The sequence below is a fragment of the Cydia fagiglandana genome, chromosome 11 (genome assembly GCF_963556715.1).
Source record: "Cydia fagiglandana chromosome 11, ilCydFagi1.1, whole genome shotgun sequence".
NCBI lineage: Eukaryota > Metazoa > Arthropoda > Insecta > Lepidoptera > Tortricidae > Cydia > Cydia fagiglandana.
Genome location: NC_085942.1, coordinates 13,676,111 through 13,691,826, shown reverse-complemented (window position 1 = coordinate 13,691,826; position 15,716 = coordinate 13,676,111). Strand labels below are relative to the sequence as shown.

General features: G+C 39.6%; 1 protein-coding gene and 1 pseudogene across 1 annotated transcript in view; both read left to right on the top strand.

The window, feature by feature from the left end:
• LOC134669045 (collagen alpha-1(IX) chain-like) overlaps positions 1 to 15,716 on the top strand; it is a 218,527-nt gene that overhangs the window by 95,157 nt on the left and 107,654 nt on the right. The gene's annotated exons all lie outside the window — the stretch shown is intronic.
• LOC134669025 (uncharacterized) lies at positions 1,801 to 3,803 on the top strand (annotated as a pseudogene).

Genomic DNA, 15,716 nt, shown 5'->3' with positions numbered 1-15,716 from the left:
CTCATTTAAGTCCTGTTTTTTTTTTCTATTATGTACTTTTCTTTAGTAGTGCACAATAAAGAATTTTATTATTATTATTATTATAATCAAGCGAGAACATCATTGTCTCATGTGTCAATTCTACTGGACACTAGCATATTTAATTCACAATGTAAAAAAAAAACAATATTTATTTAATTCTTATTATACTAATGAAATCAAGCTACCGGCTTAAAAGCATCTCTATCGTTTATAAAATCATTTACAGTGTAGTACGCCTTACGTAACAAGGAGTGCTTAATGTGCGACTTAAATTTATGAAGTGGTAAATTCACTACATCAGTGGGGACTTTGTTATAAAAACGTGTACAGTTCCCGACGAAAGACGTACTAACCTTACGGAGGCGGTGGGCGGGCACAGCAAGTTTATGTTTGTTTCTAGTGTTATAGTTATGGATATCACTGTTAACCTTGAATTCGTGGATGTTTTTCCGAACATACATAATATTCTCTAGTATGTATTGAGATGCAACGGTAAGAATGTTAACTTCTTTGAATTTCTCTCTTAGGGATACTCGAGCGCCCAGTCCATAGATGGAACGTACAGCTCGTTTTTGCAGCACAAATATTGTCTGAATATCTGCCGCTTTTCCCCACAACAGAATTCCATAAGACATAACACTATGGAAGTAACTAAAGTATACCAGCCTGGCCGTCTCTACGTTTGTCAGCTGTTTGATTCTCCTCACTGCATAGGCTGCTGAACTAAGTTTTCCGGCTAGAGTGCCTATATGTGCATGCCATTGCAGTTTGGAGTCTAGAGTGACTCCCAGGAAAACAGTTCGGTCCTCAAATTCCAGCGTATCACCTTTTATTTTAATCTTGCTGTTATTTACCTGCTTGACGTTAGGTAGCGTAAACTTGATGCATTTGGTTTTCTTGGCGTTCAAAAGCAAATTGTTTGCCGTAAACCAGTTTACAATGGTAGATAGCGCGTCATTAATGCTCTCGAAGCTATTTTCCTTTCTGTCCACTTTAAATATAAGGGAAGTGTCATCTGCAAATAACACTATATCATGTCTATCTTGCACAACTTTTGGTAAGTCATTAATGTATACCAAGAACAGGAAGGGACCAAGAATTGAACCTTGAGGCACTCCGAGGGCTACCGGGGACCCCGCCGATTGAGTTCCATTAATAACTACTCGCTGAGTTCTATCCGAAAGGTACGATGAGACCAGGTCAAGGGCACTAGCTTTTATCCCATAGCGGCTTAATTTTCTCTTTAAATTTTCGTGATCAACGCAATCAAATGCCTTTGACAGATCACAGAAAATTCCAACAGCATCTTGAGCTTTTTCCCAAGCATCAAAGATGTGTTTTAGAAGTACCGCACCGGCGTCAGTAGTTGATCGACCTTTGGTGAAACCAAATTGATTGCTGTCAAGCAGTTTGTTTCTGTTGAAATGTGACAATAGTTGATTCAGAATAAGTTTCTCGAACACTTTGCTTAATGCCGGTAGTATTGAAATCGGTCTAAAGTTCGTGGGATCTGTTCTCGTTCCTGATTTACTTGTTATATATGTAATATGGGGTAGATCTAAGTTTACATGCGCCAACTAGAGGGTAGGGAAATATTTATGTATGTCAGCTTGTCAGTTCTGAATTACACACGATTGAGATAGCTCGGTGTTTCATTGCTGCTCCTGGATATACCTAAAGGCCCCTTCTAGTTACATACATAATAATCTGGCGACGAGTCGTGATCGAATCGGCGAGTGCGCGAACGTATTTGAGTGATTTGAGTGATACGAGTATCTTGTGCGAACAGAATGGCAAAAATGGCGGTTGGCAAGATGGACGCGTTTGATCGGAACAAAGATAATTGGGCGACGTATATAGACCGGCTGGAGCAGTATTTTATAGTAAATGATGTGCAAGATGATCGCAAAGTACCATTATTAATTACCGCGATGGGAGCAGATAGCTACGATTTATTAGTGACCTTGGGTACTCCGACTAAACCATCAGAAAAAACCTACAGTGAACTTGTCAAACTTACTTATGTCAAATCATCTGCAGCCGCGGCCTAGTGTTTTAGCGGAAAGATATAAATTTCGTCAACGCAAGCAGTCGAAAAATGAATCGATAGCGGATTTTATTGCGGACTTGCAAAAGCTAACTAAATATTGTGAGTTTGGTACGTGGTTGGATGACAGCTTACGAGATCAATTCGTGTGTGGATTGTATAATGAGACTATTCGAATGCGGCTATTTACGGAAAAGGACCTGAAGTTTGCTAAGGCTAAGGGATTAGCAATAGCGATGGAGGCAGCAGAGGTTAATGCGGCAGCGGTAGAAAGTCGAGGTCGGTCATCAGGAAATGACGCCACGACGCCATGTTTTTCTATAAGCAACGACAAGCATTCAAATTTCAAGACGCCATTACGGAACACACGAAGTTATCCGAAAAGCGACGAGCAAACCAAAGTAGTTCGCAACGAAGTTAACCGATGGAGGCCGAACGGACAGCGGCCGAACAATAGTTATCGGGGACCTGTGACGTCGAGATCAGCTGACGGCAGCCGCGCGCAAATAGGTCAAGGACATGGGACGTGCTCAGCGTGTGGTGGTGCGCATGCGGCTCAGACGTGCAAATTTCGACTTTATGTATGCCGTGTTTGTAATCAAGACGGACACTTGAAAAAAATGTGCCCGAGGTTGACAAAAGTTAACTACGTTGAGGATGAGTATTCGGAAGAGGAAACATATGACTTAGAGGTAAATCTTTCCTTTGTAAAAGAAGATAATTTTAGTAAATATAAACCCTATTATGTGACCCTGAATGTTAACAATCACGATATTAAGATGGAGATTGACACAGGTAGTGCTATAAGTTGTATTAGTCCAAAAGTTTATGAAAAATATTTTTCTAATTGTGAGCTTAAACCGGGTCATCTAATATTAAGATATTACTCGGGGGAGAAAGTTCGTCCGTTAGGTAGATTGAAGCCACTAATTAAGTATAAGGATCGCTCAATGCCGCTCGATTTGTTTGTTATAGAGGATGGTAAAACTAATTTACTGGGCAGGCAATGGTTAGTTGAGTTAGGAATTATTAAGGTTTCGATCGAGTCAGACTTGATTAATTATGTAAAAACATCGAAAGATTTTAATCTGTCAAATTTCAGTTCCAGGTTTAAGAGTGTGTTCTCGGAGGGCCTGGGGAGGTACAACGGCGGGCTAGTGTCACTGCGAGTGCGGCCGGACGCGCATCCCGTGTTTCTACGCGCGCGCCCCCTGGCGTACGCGCTGCGCGAGCCGGTGGAGCGCGAGCTGGAGCGGTTGGAGCGCGACGGCGTCATCACGCCCGTCGAGACCTCCGAGTGGGCGACACCTATCGTACCGGTGGTCAAGTCTGACGGAACTATACGCATCTGCGGAGATTACAAGATAAGTCTTAATAAACATTTAGATGTGGACCGTTTTCCTTTGCCTAGGGTCGAAGATTTGTTTACAAAATTGCATGGAGGTCAAAAATTTAGTAAAATTGACCTCTCTCAAGCATATGCGCAATTGGTGCTGGATGATACTGCCAAATACACTGTGATTAATACGCACAAAGGTTTATTTAAATACAACCGGTTGATTTACGGTCTATCCTAGAGTCCAGGCATTTTCCAAAGGATTCTAGAACAGATGTTTGCAGATTTGCCGAAAGTGGGTGTGTTCCTAGACGACGTAGTCATTACGGGCGAAAATGACAAGGAACACACAGAAAACCTTTATAAAGTGTTTGAACGGCTCGAAAAATACGGTTTAAAGATTAAAAAAGATAAATGTTCTTTCCTGGCCAATTCAATTACCTATTTAGGTTATGTAGTTGATAAAGAAGGACTCCACACCTGTCCCAAGAAGGTTAGGGATATTTTGAATGTAACAACGCCTAGTAACGTGTCCGAGTTACGTTCTTTTCTTGGAATGGCGATGTACTATGCGAAATTTGTGAGAAATATTAGCACAATACTGACACCCTTATATGAGTTGCTAAAAAAAAATATTAAATTTGAGTGGTCTCAGCCTTGTCAGGAGGCTTTTAATAAGGTTAAACGATTGTTGGCTTCCAGTGAGGTGCTGGCCCACTACTCGCCAGACCTCCCACTGATTCTGACGACAGATGCGAGCAGCGTGGGCGTGGCCGCCGTGATATCGCATGCATGGCCGGACGGTACGGAGCGCCCCATAGCCTACGCTTCGCGAGTATTGAACAGCGCGGAGAAGGCATACTCACAGATAGAACGAGAGGGACTTGCCATTATTTATGGAGTAAAGAAATTCCACCAATACTTGTACGGCCGCAGATTCATTTTGAGGACCGACCACAAGCCGTTGGTGACGATCTTCGGAGACAAAGCCGGGATACCGGTGATGGCGGCCAGTCGCATGCAAAGATGGGCAATTATTTTAGGCGGCTATCAATATGATATTGAGTATGTGCACACTACTAAAAATGGAGCTGACGCCCTCTCCCGACTACCGCCGATCAGGCCCGATAGTAATCAGACCAGTGAGGAAATAACGTATCTGAATTTCGTACAAAACTTTTTGCCCCTTACCAGCCAGGACGTCCAGAAAGCGACGGAGAAAAATATTATTTTAAGGCAAGTACTTACATACATTAGAGGAGGGTGGCCAGCATCTTCTACTAGCGAAGAATTAAAACCATTTTTCTCCAGAAGGCAGGAACTGTATGTCGAAGGTGGCTGTGTAATGTGGGGTTATCGTATGGTAATTCCAGAAGACTTAAGAGCCAATATTTTAAAGGAATTACACAGCAGTCACCAAGGTATGGTCAAAATGAAGAGTGTTGCTCGTAGTTTCGTTTGGTGGCCAAATATTGATAATGATATAGAAGCGATGAGTCGAAACTGCGCTATTTGCGCTGTGGAGGCTTGTGCACCACCCCGAGTTAAATCTCAACCCTGGCCATACTACTTGGAGCCATGGAGTAGGCTTCATGTTGACTTTCTGGGACCTTATGAAGGTAGGACTTTTTTTATTTTGATCGACTCAACCACTAAATGGATTGAGGCTTTCCTAATGACCAGGACAACAGCAAAGGCAGTAATTAAGGTGTTGCGGGAGACTTTCGCGAGGTTCGGACTGCCAAAGGAAGTCGTGTCAGATAACGGACCGCCGTTCACAAGTCAAGAGATGTGTAGTGTAGTCAGATCATACACAGCTGCTATCAGCTGATACAGCTGATACTTGATGCCTATCTCCCATATATGTATTTTACTACTTTATAGAACATTAAGTTAACGATGCCATAAACCTTGACTTACTGTAATTTATTATACAATGTTTAATGACCATTGCCATAACTTCCACTCGATTAAACCTGTTAAAACCTTAGTATATAAGGCGAGCGCTTTCTACCAATATATTCAGTATTTACTCGACTCTTGTGTTATCATTATAACCCCTGAACGCCGAACACTTCATGGCGACCCTGCCAGGCGGGCTGCTCGAGGATTAGCCCGAACACTTCATGGCGACCCTGCCAGTCGGGCTGCTCGAGGCAGCCCCGGCTTAGACGCCGCCCAGCCGCCCAGCCAACCAGTAAGCCAGCCAGCCAGCCAGCCAGCCAACCAGCCAGCCAGCTAGCCCAGCACCAGGCCCGCCGCCACTACCAACACCGCCTGTGCCTAACAGCAACCACCAGATGACTACAGGGCAGGATGAGTGCGGCATGCGCGCGTCGCCCGCCGGCGCCAGCGTCTAGGAAGAGCATATTATCAACCCCGCCGCCATTACCCAGCACCTGCAGCGAGTCACCAGCACCAGAGCCGTCGCTACTACTACCCCCCTAGTGTCCAACAACGACCATACGATGTTAAGAGGTACAATTTAAGCATAACTGTGTTATACCAATTTCAAATATTGTTGTAAGCAAAGTGAATATTTCCGTACCATCTAAATTCATAAGAATATTATGACCAATAAGTTATTATGACTTTATATATGCTTTAAGTTTTCAAAATGATGATTTCCTTTCAAAACTGGATAGCTCGTGGAAATAAATAATGTAAGCAAGGTACACCAGGATACAACCAGGCAATAACCCTCGAAACCAAAACAATTCGAGCGAGCTCTCAATTGCAGCGGTCCTTGGGCGCTATAATAAATAATAAATTTTGTATCCTTAATAAATATGTTGTATGTAAAAAAAGGTCGAACGACCAGAGCGCTATTAAAAGGCGCTGTGTACTTTTTAAAAGACAGGTGACAAGTATCACGACGTCAGCTTACATTATTAGGTCACAATGCAGACATTACAAAATGGCTCATTGGCGATCAATTCTTTACCATAACAAACAATTTACGAGCAAGAATTCTGATGAAAAGAAAACCTAACATCCCATCGCATACCACCATCCATATAAGGAACCACTATCTCCATGACACAGAGAATTAATCAATAATGCCTAACAATTAAATATCATATTAACAGTTTCAATAACAGTAAATACAGTCATGTTAATGCAACAATGTATTTCATAACCATATAAGGAACATGTAATCTTAGAAATAAGCATGTAAGCAAATTGTATATCCAAATAGCATTAAGATTTTTATTACATTCATAATTTTAAGAACCAATATGTATACCATAGATATAAGTTCACTTAAGCAAAAAAATAATACTTGTTATATATTTTTTGTCTTAAAAAAGAAAAAAAAAAACGGGAAAGCTGTAGTGTAGTCAGATCATACACAGCTGCTATCAGCTGATACAGCTGATACTTGATGCCTATCTCCCATATATGTATTTTACTACTTTATAGAACATTAAGTTAACGATGCCATAAACCTTGACTTACTGTAATTTATTATACAATGTTTAATGACCATTGCCATAACTTCCACTCGATTAAACCTGTTAAAACCTTAGTATATAAGGCGAGCGCTTTCTACCAATATATTCAGTATTTACTCGACTCTTGTGTTATCATTATAACCCCTGAACGCCGAACACTTCAGATGGATGAATTTATGAGATTAAATGGAATAAAACATACATTTACAGCACCATATCACCCAAGTTCTAACGGGGCCGCAGAAGGTGCAGTTAAGCTGTGTAAAAGAGCTATAAAAAAAGCTATAAGAGAAAATCAAGACATAGAGGAGACATTACAAACTTTCTTACTGAATTACCGTAACTGTGAGCAAGGTACTACGGGAGAAACTCCTGCTATGTTACTACAGAAACGACGACTTCGTTCTAGATTGGACCATTTAAAGCCTACATGCGCAGTTGAAAAGAGAGTCCATCGCGCTCAACATAAACAGATCGAATCAGCAGGAGGTATTTTACCTAATCAAATGGACGAAGGGGACCCAGTATGGGTACAAGAATTTAACGCGAGGGATAAGTGGGTACCGGGAACAGTATCAAAAGTGACGGGTTCTCGTAATTACGTAGTGACAAAGGAAAATGGTACCACATGTAGTAGACACTTAGACCAATTAAAGTCGCGATTCGCGTATTGTTTGCCAAGCTCTATTCCGTCAGACAGCACCCCGCAGGTGTCACCCGCCCGCGCGTCGGTGCCGCCGCCGCGCTCCCCGCCCGCGCCCGCCCCCGCGCCGCCCGCGCCCGCGCCCGCGCCTTCGCCCGCGCCTGCGCCGCCTGCCGCGCCCGCACTGACACTAGCCCCGGCCCCGGAATTGAAACGCATTAGAAAACCACCTGTGCGTTTTGGTTTCGAAATAGATTAAATTTAATAACGCTGTTAATATTTCATATTTATTGTATGCTTTGTTTTTCTTTATTTACCTAGTTAGTAGTACAGACTTAAAACAAACTTATTATGTTATTAAAATTAAATACTTTGCTCTTAGGGAGTTACCGCTCTTAACTGTATTGCTTAAATAAGTTAATTATTACCTCTACTATTATGTTTAAGATTGGTAGTATAAATTAAGAAGGGGGGTGTTATATATGTAATATGGGGTAGATCTAAGTTTCCATGCGCCGACTAGAGGGTAGGGAAATATTTATGTATGTCAGCTTGTCAGTTCTGAATTACACACGATTGAGATAGCTCGGTGTTTCATTGCTGCTCCTGGATATACCTAAAGGCCCCTTCTACACATATCTAATCCATATCGTTTCAATGTCTAATATTTGACGTATCTCATTGTTCGAATACGGGTGTAGGTCTTATCTCTGGGAAAACGCACATTTTTGAGTTTTTATATATATGTTTTCCGAGCAAAGCTCAGTCTCACAGATATTGTACATTATTCTTTTAACATGTCATGTCATGTACACAGTATGCAAACAAACAATTCGTTACTGGAAAAAATAAAAGAAGACGTACCTGTACAGGCAGCTTTGTGTAATTTTCTAGAAATCAATCATCAAGAATGTCGAATCATGTACTTTGTATTCATAATACTTTGACAGCGGCTTTCATTACGAAAACAATGCAAGTCTAAATCAATACACCATTGAACAATGCCACCTGGGAGTTTTTCTTGTTTTTGACCACAGACATATATCTTAACAGAGTCACATTGACCGCAGATGATTTCGTTCTCGTAGATGTATTTCGAGAGATACGTTGTTTTACGACCCCTTATTATAAACATTAGCTTTGTTGTCTTTGATTAGAGGCAGAGACATTGATTAGAGGTTAGAAACGGAAATAGAAGTCATTAGGCATCTATAGTACGATAGAAAAAGTGCCTATAACAGGGATAGCTTATCATCTTGTGCATTTTCGGCAGATGCTTTAACCACTAGGCCGTCCGAGCCACGGCGGCATAGGTCGGATTTGTCGAGTAGTATGTGCAAACTCTTAAAGGCTTACGGCACCCATTGATAGAGTTACCCATTCCCAATTGTTGATTGACACAAAAAGTTTGGCCGTTATTGTGGTCTACGTAGATAAATATCTGTGGCTTAATGTCTGTATTTTAACCATTCGTATGCATGTATAAAAGTGTGTCATGCATAAAAATAAGCACGAACTTTATACAATGAAACTTTTCTTTTGGAGTGTGTTCTTCCTAAAAATAATTTGTTATTGTAATATATTTCGAAAGAAATGCTCGTAACATATACCGATATGTGCAATTATTTTATACCTACACTAACTTTTTTTTTTAATATCTGTGTTAAAAACGAAAACAACGCAGGGTGTTTCTAACTAATGAAATTCTTCGAAAAATGTTATTCAATTATAGGCCTAGTAATAGCGGTAAGAGCGCGCGACTTTCAATATGGAGGTCGCGGGTTCATATTCAATTCTTGGGATTAGTAACCAAGCGGACCCCAGGCTCCCATGAGCCGTGGCAAAAATGCCGGGATAACACAAGGAAGAAGATGAAGTTACCAAATAGTGTGGCACGTAGGTACTTTATACAATTTATAAATATGTTTTTAGGGTTCCGTACCCAAAGGGTAAATCGGGACCCTATTACTAAGACTCTGCTGTCCGTCCGTCCGTCTGTCACCAGGCTGTATCTCACGAACCGTTATAGCTAGACAGTTGAAATTTTCACAGATGATGTATTTCCTGTTGCCGCACAACAAATACTATAAAGAATAAAGAATAAAATAAAGATTTAAGTGGGGCTCCCATACAACAAACGTGATTTTTGACCGAAGTTAAGCAACGTCGGGCGGGGTCAGTACTTGGTTGGGTGACCGTTTTTTTTGCCTTTTTTTGCATTATGGCACGGAACCCTTCATGCGCGAGTCCGACTCGCACTTGCCCGGTTTTTTATTATTAAGTATCAGTTTTATCAATCAATAAGATATTAAAATGTATTCCATATTCCGTTATGCCATTTGTCATGTATTCGTCATTCGATGAATAATGGATTGATTAAAATACGACGCTGTTTCTCAATTATATCATGATTAATGAGTCGAAGTAATTGAATTATCACGCGATAATTTCGTATGATAAATATCGTAGGTATATTTAAATGATATGCAGTTAAGATAATATAATAACTATACTGAGATGAAAATAAAGTCAACGGCATGAATATAAACATAATTATGATAAGTATATGATATTGATATCACAATAGTACGTCAGAGAAACTAAAGTTCATATTAGCAGCAAAGTTCATCGTCCCGTTGCCTCCTGGATAGATTATTTCTTACATGCATACTTTTAAGGGTTCCGTACCCAAAGGGTAAAACGGGACCCTATTACTAAGACTTCGCTGTCCGCCCGTCCGTCCGTCCGTCCGTCCGTCCGTCTGTCACCAGGCTGTATCTCACGAACCGTGATAGCTAGACAGTTGAAATTTTCACAGATGATGTATTTCTGTTGCCGCTATAACAACAAATACTAAAAACAGAATAAAATAAAGATTTAAATGGGGCTCCCATACAACAAACATGATTTTTGACCAAAGTTAAGCAACGTCGGGAGTGGTCAGTACTTGGATGGGTGGCCGTTTTTTTTTTGCTTTTTTTGTTTTTTTTTTTGCATTATGGTACGGAACCCTTCGTGCGCGAGTCCGACTCGCACTTGCCCGGTTTTTTTTAAATAGCCTTTGTGCCTTACTGCTTAGTAAAATCTTGTTATTTCCTAACACTGTGCCCTGGTTTCGCCCTTAGTTCATTTTGATTTTAAAATATATGACAAACATCATTTGGCTTTGTAATGCAATGCAATGCAATATGCAATCTATGCAGAGTACATGTATCTGGTACGTACGATGCTTTAAGGCGGTCTTCACATTGGATGCAAATTCACCCGTCGCTCCGGTGTGCGAGCGGGACATCGGTATTTATGTGTATAACGCTGTCACGCTCGTACACCGTGATGACTTGCGAATTCGCATCAGTGTGATAACCGCGTTACTTACAGTAACGCAGACAGAGAGACACGCATACGTATACGGAGAGGCAGGTGTGTCCCAAATATAATATCTAAACAGACAGATCACAGTCATGTTACATGCACATTGCATTTTGCTTATGTAGGTAGATAATGTAGATTGTAGATATATTCCATCATGTCATGTATGCCATTTGTACATTGGTTGTATACGAGTATACATATTTTGTGCAATAATGTTTAAATAAATAAAATAAATAAATAAATATATCTAAAAGCTCTGATCAAGTTTTAACTTGTTGACAACTTGACAGAGTTACATTTAAACTAGTGAATTTTGATATCCAGTTAAAAAGTTAGTCCATGCAGATAACGGGTGGCTTTATTTCTAAAGATTATATTCTAACCAGAAAATAGGCATGAAAAATACGATATGAGACAGAGAATGATGCCCGCAATTTGCGAACTTCGATTTTCGCGGTTATAGCTCTGATTCTAAATACGATACGAGTATAGTTAATAGCTTTCTAATAGACCCCGACGACTATTTTTTGTCTATTGTTAAGTAAAACCGCACGTGCTACTTACCTGCAAAAAAGGGTCTTAATTATTCTATTTGGCACCTGAGCGCGGGCTAATTACGAGTAGTCCAACTCACAAAAAACCAGTGTAGGTGCGCTCTTCGATAACGCGCCTTTGTTACGTATCTCGATGACACATTTTAGACTGGTTCTGTAGCGTTCGACTCGCCGGCACTCAGTAAGCGCAGTACTGAGTGCCGGTGAGTTGAACGGGCCATACTGCCCTCCTAAGCCGAAAAGCGCTATCTCAAAAACAAATGATTTTGAAAATAGAATTCTCAGTTATAGAAACTAAAGTATAAATTAGCAATGCATTTTCTTTTGAGATAGCGCCACTCGGCTTAGCAGGGCAGCATACACATCCTAACTATTTTGAATCTTATGGAGTTGTTATTCAATTACCTGGGTAAAGTGAACGAACGATTTTTATGCAGGTGGTTGTGGTTGTGGCACGTGGCACGAGCGGTTTTACTTAACAATAGACAAAGGACAAAGACAAAGGCAGCAGTGGTGGCCGAGTGGATATGACGTCTGACTTTCAATCCGGAGGTCGCGGGTTCAAATCCTGGCTCGTACCAATGAGTTTTTCGGAACTTATGTACGAAATATCATTTGATATTTACCACTAGCTTTTCGGTGAAGGAAAACATCGTGAGGAAACCTGCATATATCTGCGAAGAAATTCATAGGTGTATGTGAAGTCCCCAATCCGCATTGGGCTAGCGTGGGGACTATAGCCCAAGCCCTCTCGCACATGAGAGGCAAGCCCTCTCGCACATGAGAGGAGGCCTGTGCTCAGCAGTGGGACGTATATAGGCTGAAATGATGATGATGATGATGATGAGACAAAGGATTAGCCGTCGGGGTCTATTAGAAAGCTACAAACACTGATGATCATGTTCTTCGGCCGAAATCCAGCATTTTTGTTATATTTTGTTCATGATAATTAGCCATACACTGTTTCAACGACAGATCTTAAGTTTATAGGTAATCAAAAACTGCTTTGCTGAATAATTAAACTCGTAGCATCGAACTGACAGAACATTTCACGTCAAACAAGAGGTTTTAATCAATACCGGCATAAAATTCGAAATACACCGGGAAACCGTTTACGCAGTAAATAGAGACGACACAGTATTATCAACAGTGATCGTACATTTTCCAGCATTTTTGGTGCTGTAGAGTGGTGTTAATATTAACGTAATTAACGCTAATTAATCATTAGTGTTGAAATTATTTACACCAATTCCATTAATACCACTCCGCTACACCAAATCGATTCGCGTGGTGTTAACGGTATTGCTGGTATAGATGATTTCACTTGACATGGTAAATTAATGTTAACATCAACGTAATAAACACTAATTAATCATTAGCGTTGAAATTATTAAAACCAATTCCGTGAACAACACTTCGCTGCACCAAAAATGCTGGAAAGTGTACGATCACTGATAAGCAAATTTTATTAGGCCGCCTTTACACCTGTAAGTTTTACTTACGGAAGTCACTTACGTAAGCGACTTACGATAATTTTTCAAGTGTAAACAGTTATTGTAAGTGACTTATTGTAATTTCTCACAGCTTACGTAAATTGGAAAATTACAGGTCTAAACACGTTCGAGATTGTTTACGGAAGCGACTCACAGCTTATCGAACTAAATTGATAAGTTGAGAATGTGACCATAAGTTTCTCAGCTGATGCAATAGCCGGTCGAAAATGTGTATCATTTTTTTATGATTGGTGCAATTTTTTCCAAAAGATATTCAAAAGTCGTAGAATTCATTCTTATAAAATTGATAAATTGGTCTCGGTCTTCCAGTCTTAACTCCTTCAAAAGATTTTCAAATACACCTCTTGCCATTCTTCTTTCTAGCCATGGTTTTATTCAGCATTTTCTTTTCTTTTGCTTTCGACTATTGGATAAAATTATGTATGCAGCAGCTGCTTGAACGTGGCGACTGTGAGAAGGCATTTTATTACTGATTTGGGAAGTATAATGTAAATGGGCGTGTAATAATTTTTGCAAGTTTAAACTTACACAACTTACGTAAGCATTATTTACGTAAGCATTTATTGCAAGTGTAAATGCAACCGTAAGTAAATTATGTAAATATTACGCAAGTAACTTACAGGTGTAAAGGCGGCCTTACATAATTTTTCAATAAGACGTCAACTAAAAAAAATTGACGCTTAAAGTTGACATTCTATTGAAAAATTTATGTGGGTTGACACATTATTGCTTATCAGCATCCAAATTACATATGTTATTTTGACGAAATAAACAATCAGATTTTGGATGCTATTCCTCGGTAAACTGGCAAACTGAAAGTGGCTCAGATGTTTTACCTGACACTTGTGGACCGTTTTTCTTTGTATTAAGATTTACAAGTTCTCGGTTAAAAGTGTGGGCGAATGAGATTCCCTCGTTAGAGCATGCAGAAAGTGTCCAAACTGCGCTGCCGTTGCCACATTGATCGCCGTTAAAAGCTTACAAGCTTTACATACAATTATGTAAGTGCGAAGGTGACAGGTATTGTGACAGGCGATAAAAATGGAACTATGCTGCCACTGCAAGTCTTCCCTATAGCCTCCGCCTCTATCTATCTCTTTATACTTTATACATAAAAAAGAATAACACCCAGCATAAAAAGTTTAAAAGTTTTTCAACCTAGTTTTTCTTAACAAGAGGTTGGCTATTAAGCATACTGTTTAAAAATTATCCACCGCGCCACTCTCAAGCTGCATACATACGTAAATGAAGCGAATTATAAAACCCATTGAGAGCCAGTCATGTGTGCGGGGATTGCACTTGGTACTTTATTGGAGCAAAGCAGAACTGTGCTTTCACCAACCTGGTCCAGTGCCTATTCGGCTTTGCTTATTGACAACTTTGTAGTGCCATAAAATACAAAAAGTCGCTACAATTTTGTATACGCGAATGGATTTAAATCAATTTAAAAATGTGGCAAATATATTCTCTTAACTCTTCGACTTTCCTTCATTCTCTCGGATAGCCATAGTAAAGTGATTATCAAGGATTCTCAACTTCCATTATAGGCAAACAACCACGTCATTGGGAATTTATATGCGCGCGACCCTTTTAAAACTGGTTTATAAATATTTCTAAATGTATTCCATTGCTTTTCTTGAATCTTTTAACTCGTCCCAGTCACCGGTCCCTTGGGCCTATTGAATTACGCGCATTTTATGGATACGGGGTAGTTTACGCAAATGTCTCAGAAGGCCTCCCTGCCGTTGGTATATCGCCCTCTAGGGGAAAAAAGGTGACATTTCCTTTTTTTTCTCGTAGAACAAGCGTTCGCATTTTATAATTCATGCTGCTAGAATAATGTTACGTGACTCGAGTATGTATTTGCTTGACTATTTGTAATACTTTAAGCATTTTAATGAAACATGGCTATTTGTATATTTTCATTCCATATAAGTTATTTATTATCTTATTAAAGATTGCAAATGCCAAAATAAAATTGTTAAATATTACTACCTATTTCAAATTAGTAGCTACATATTTTGCAAGGGCAAGTAACACCAATTGACGCCAGTGTGGTTAAATTTCGTAGATCATCTGTACATTATTTACTTACTGATTAAAAATATGATGTCGAAAATATATTAGCGGTAGAAAGTACTTAAATAATTTTGTATTTGTTTAATTGCGTTATTGAATGACAATTGACGAAACTACCCTAAATAAAACAAATGGAGACTACAATAGAACTCTGAAAACGGTAAAAAAATCTAGACTTTAATTTAAAACTTTAACTTTAGTAGGTATACCATAAATATGTGATCGATGTTATACGAATGATGACTGAAGTACGAGTAGGTATCATTATTTGCTACGTATTAACAAAATTCGTTGCGGATCAAACTGATATAACATATATGATATCGTCACTACTTTGAATAAATCTCGTATCTCGCACTGCTACTCAAAGTTAAAACGCAGTAACTCATGCATACCATACATAGTTACCACATTTTTATTTTTATTGACAGAACAAGATACGAGTTTTTTTCAAAGTAGTCACGATATTATTTTTCCACGTTAAATCCGCATAATTTTATTATAGCAAATTTTTGCATATACTACGTAACAATTGATCCCAAATGCTGTGTGCGGCACTTTTTTTTATTATTAGGGCCAAACTGAATTATTAAGCACGCCACCAATTTGACCACAAATGAGATGTAATGGGTAACTGAATTCGTATCCGACACAATGCGTACGACTGCAGGTCCTATTCTGACTTTGAAATAATT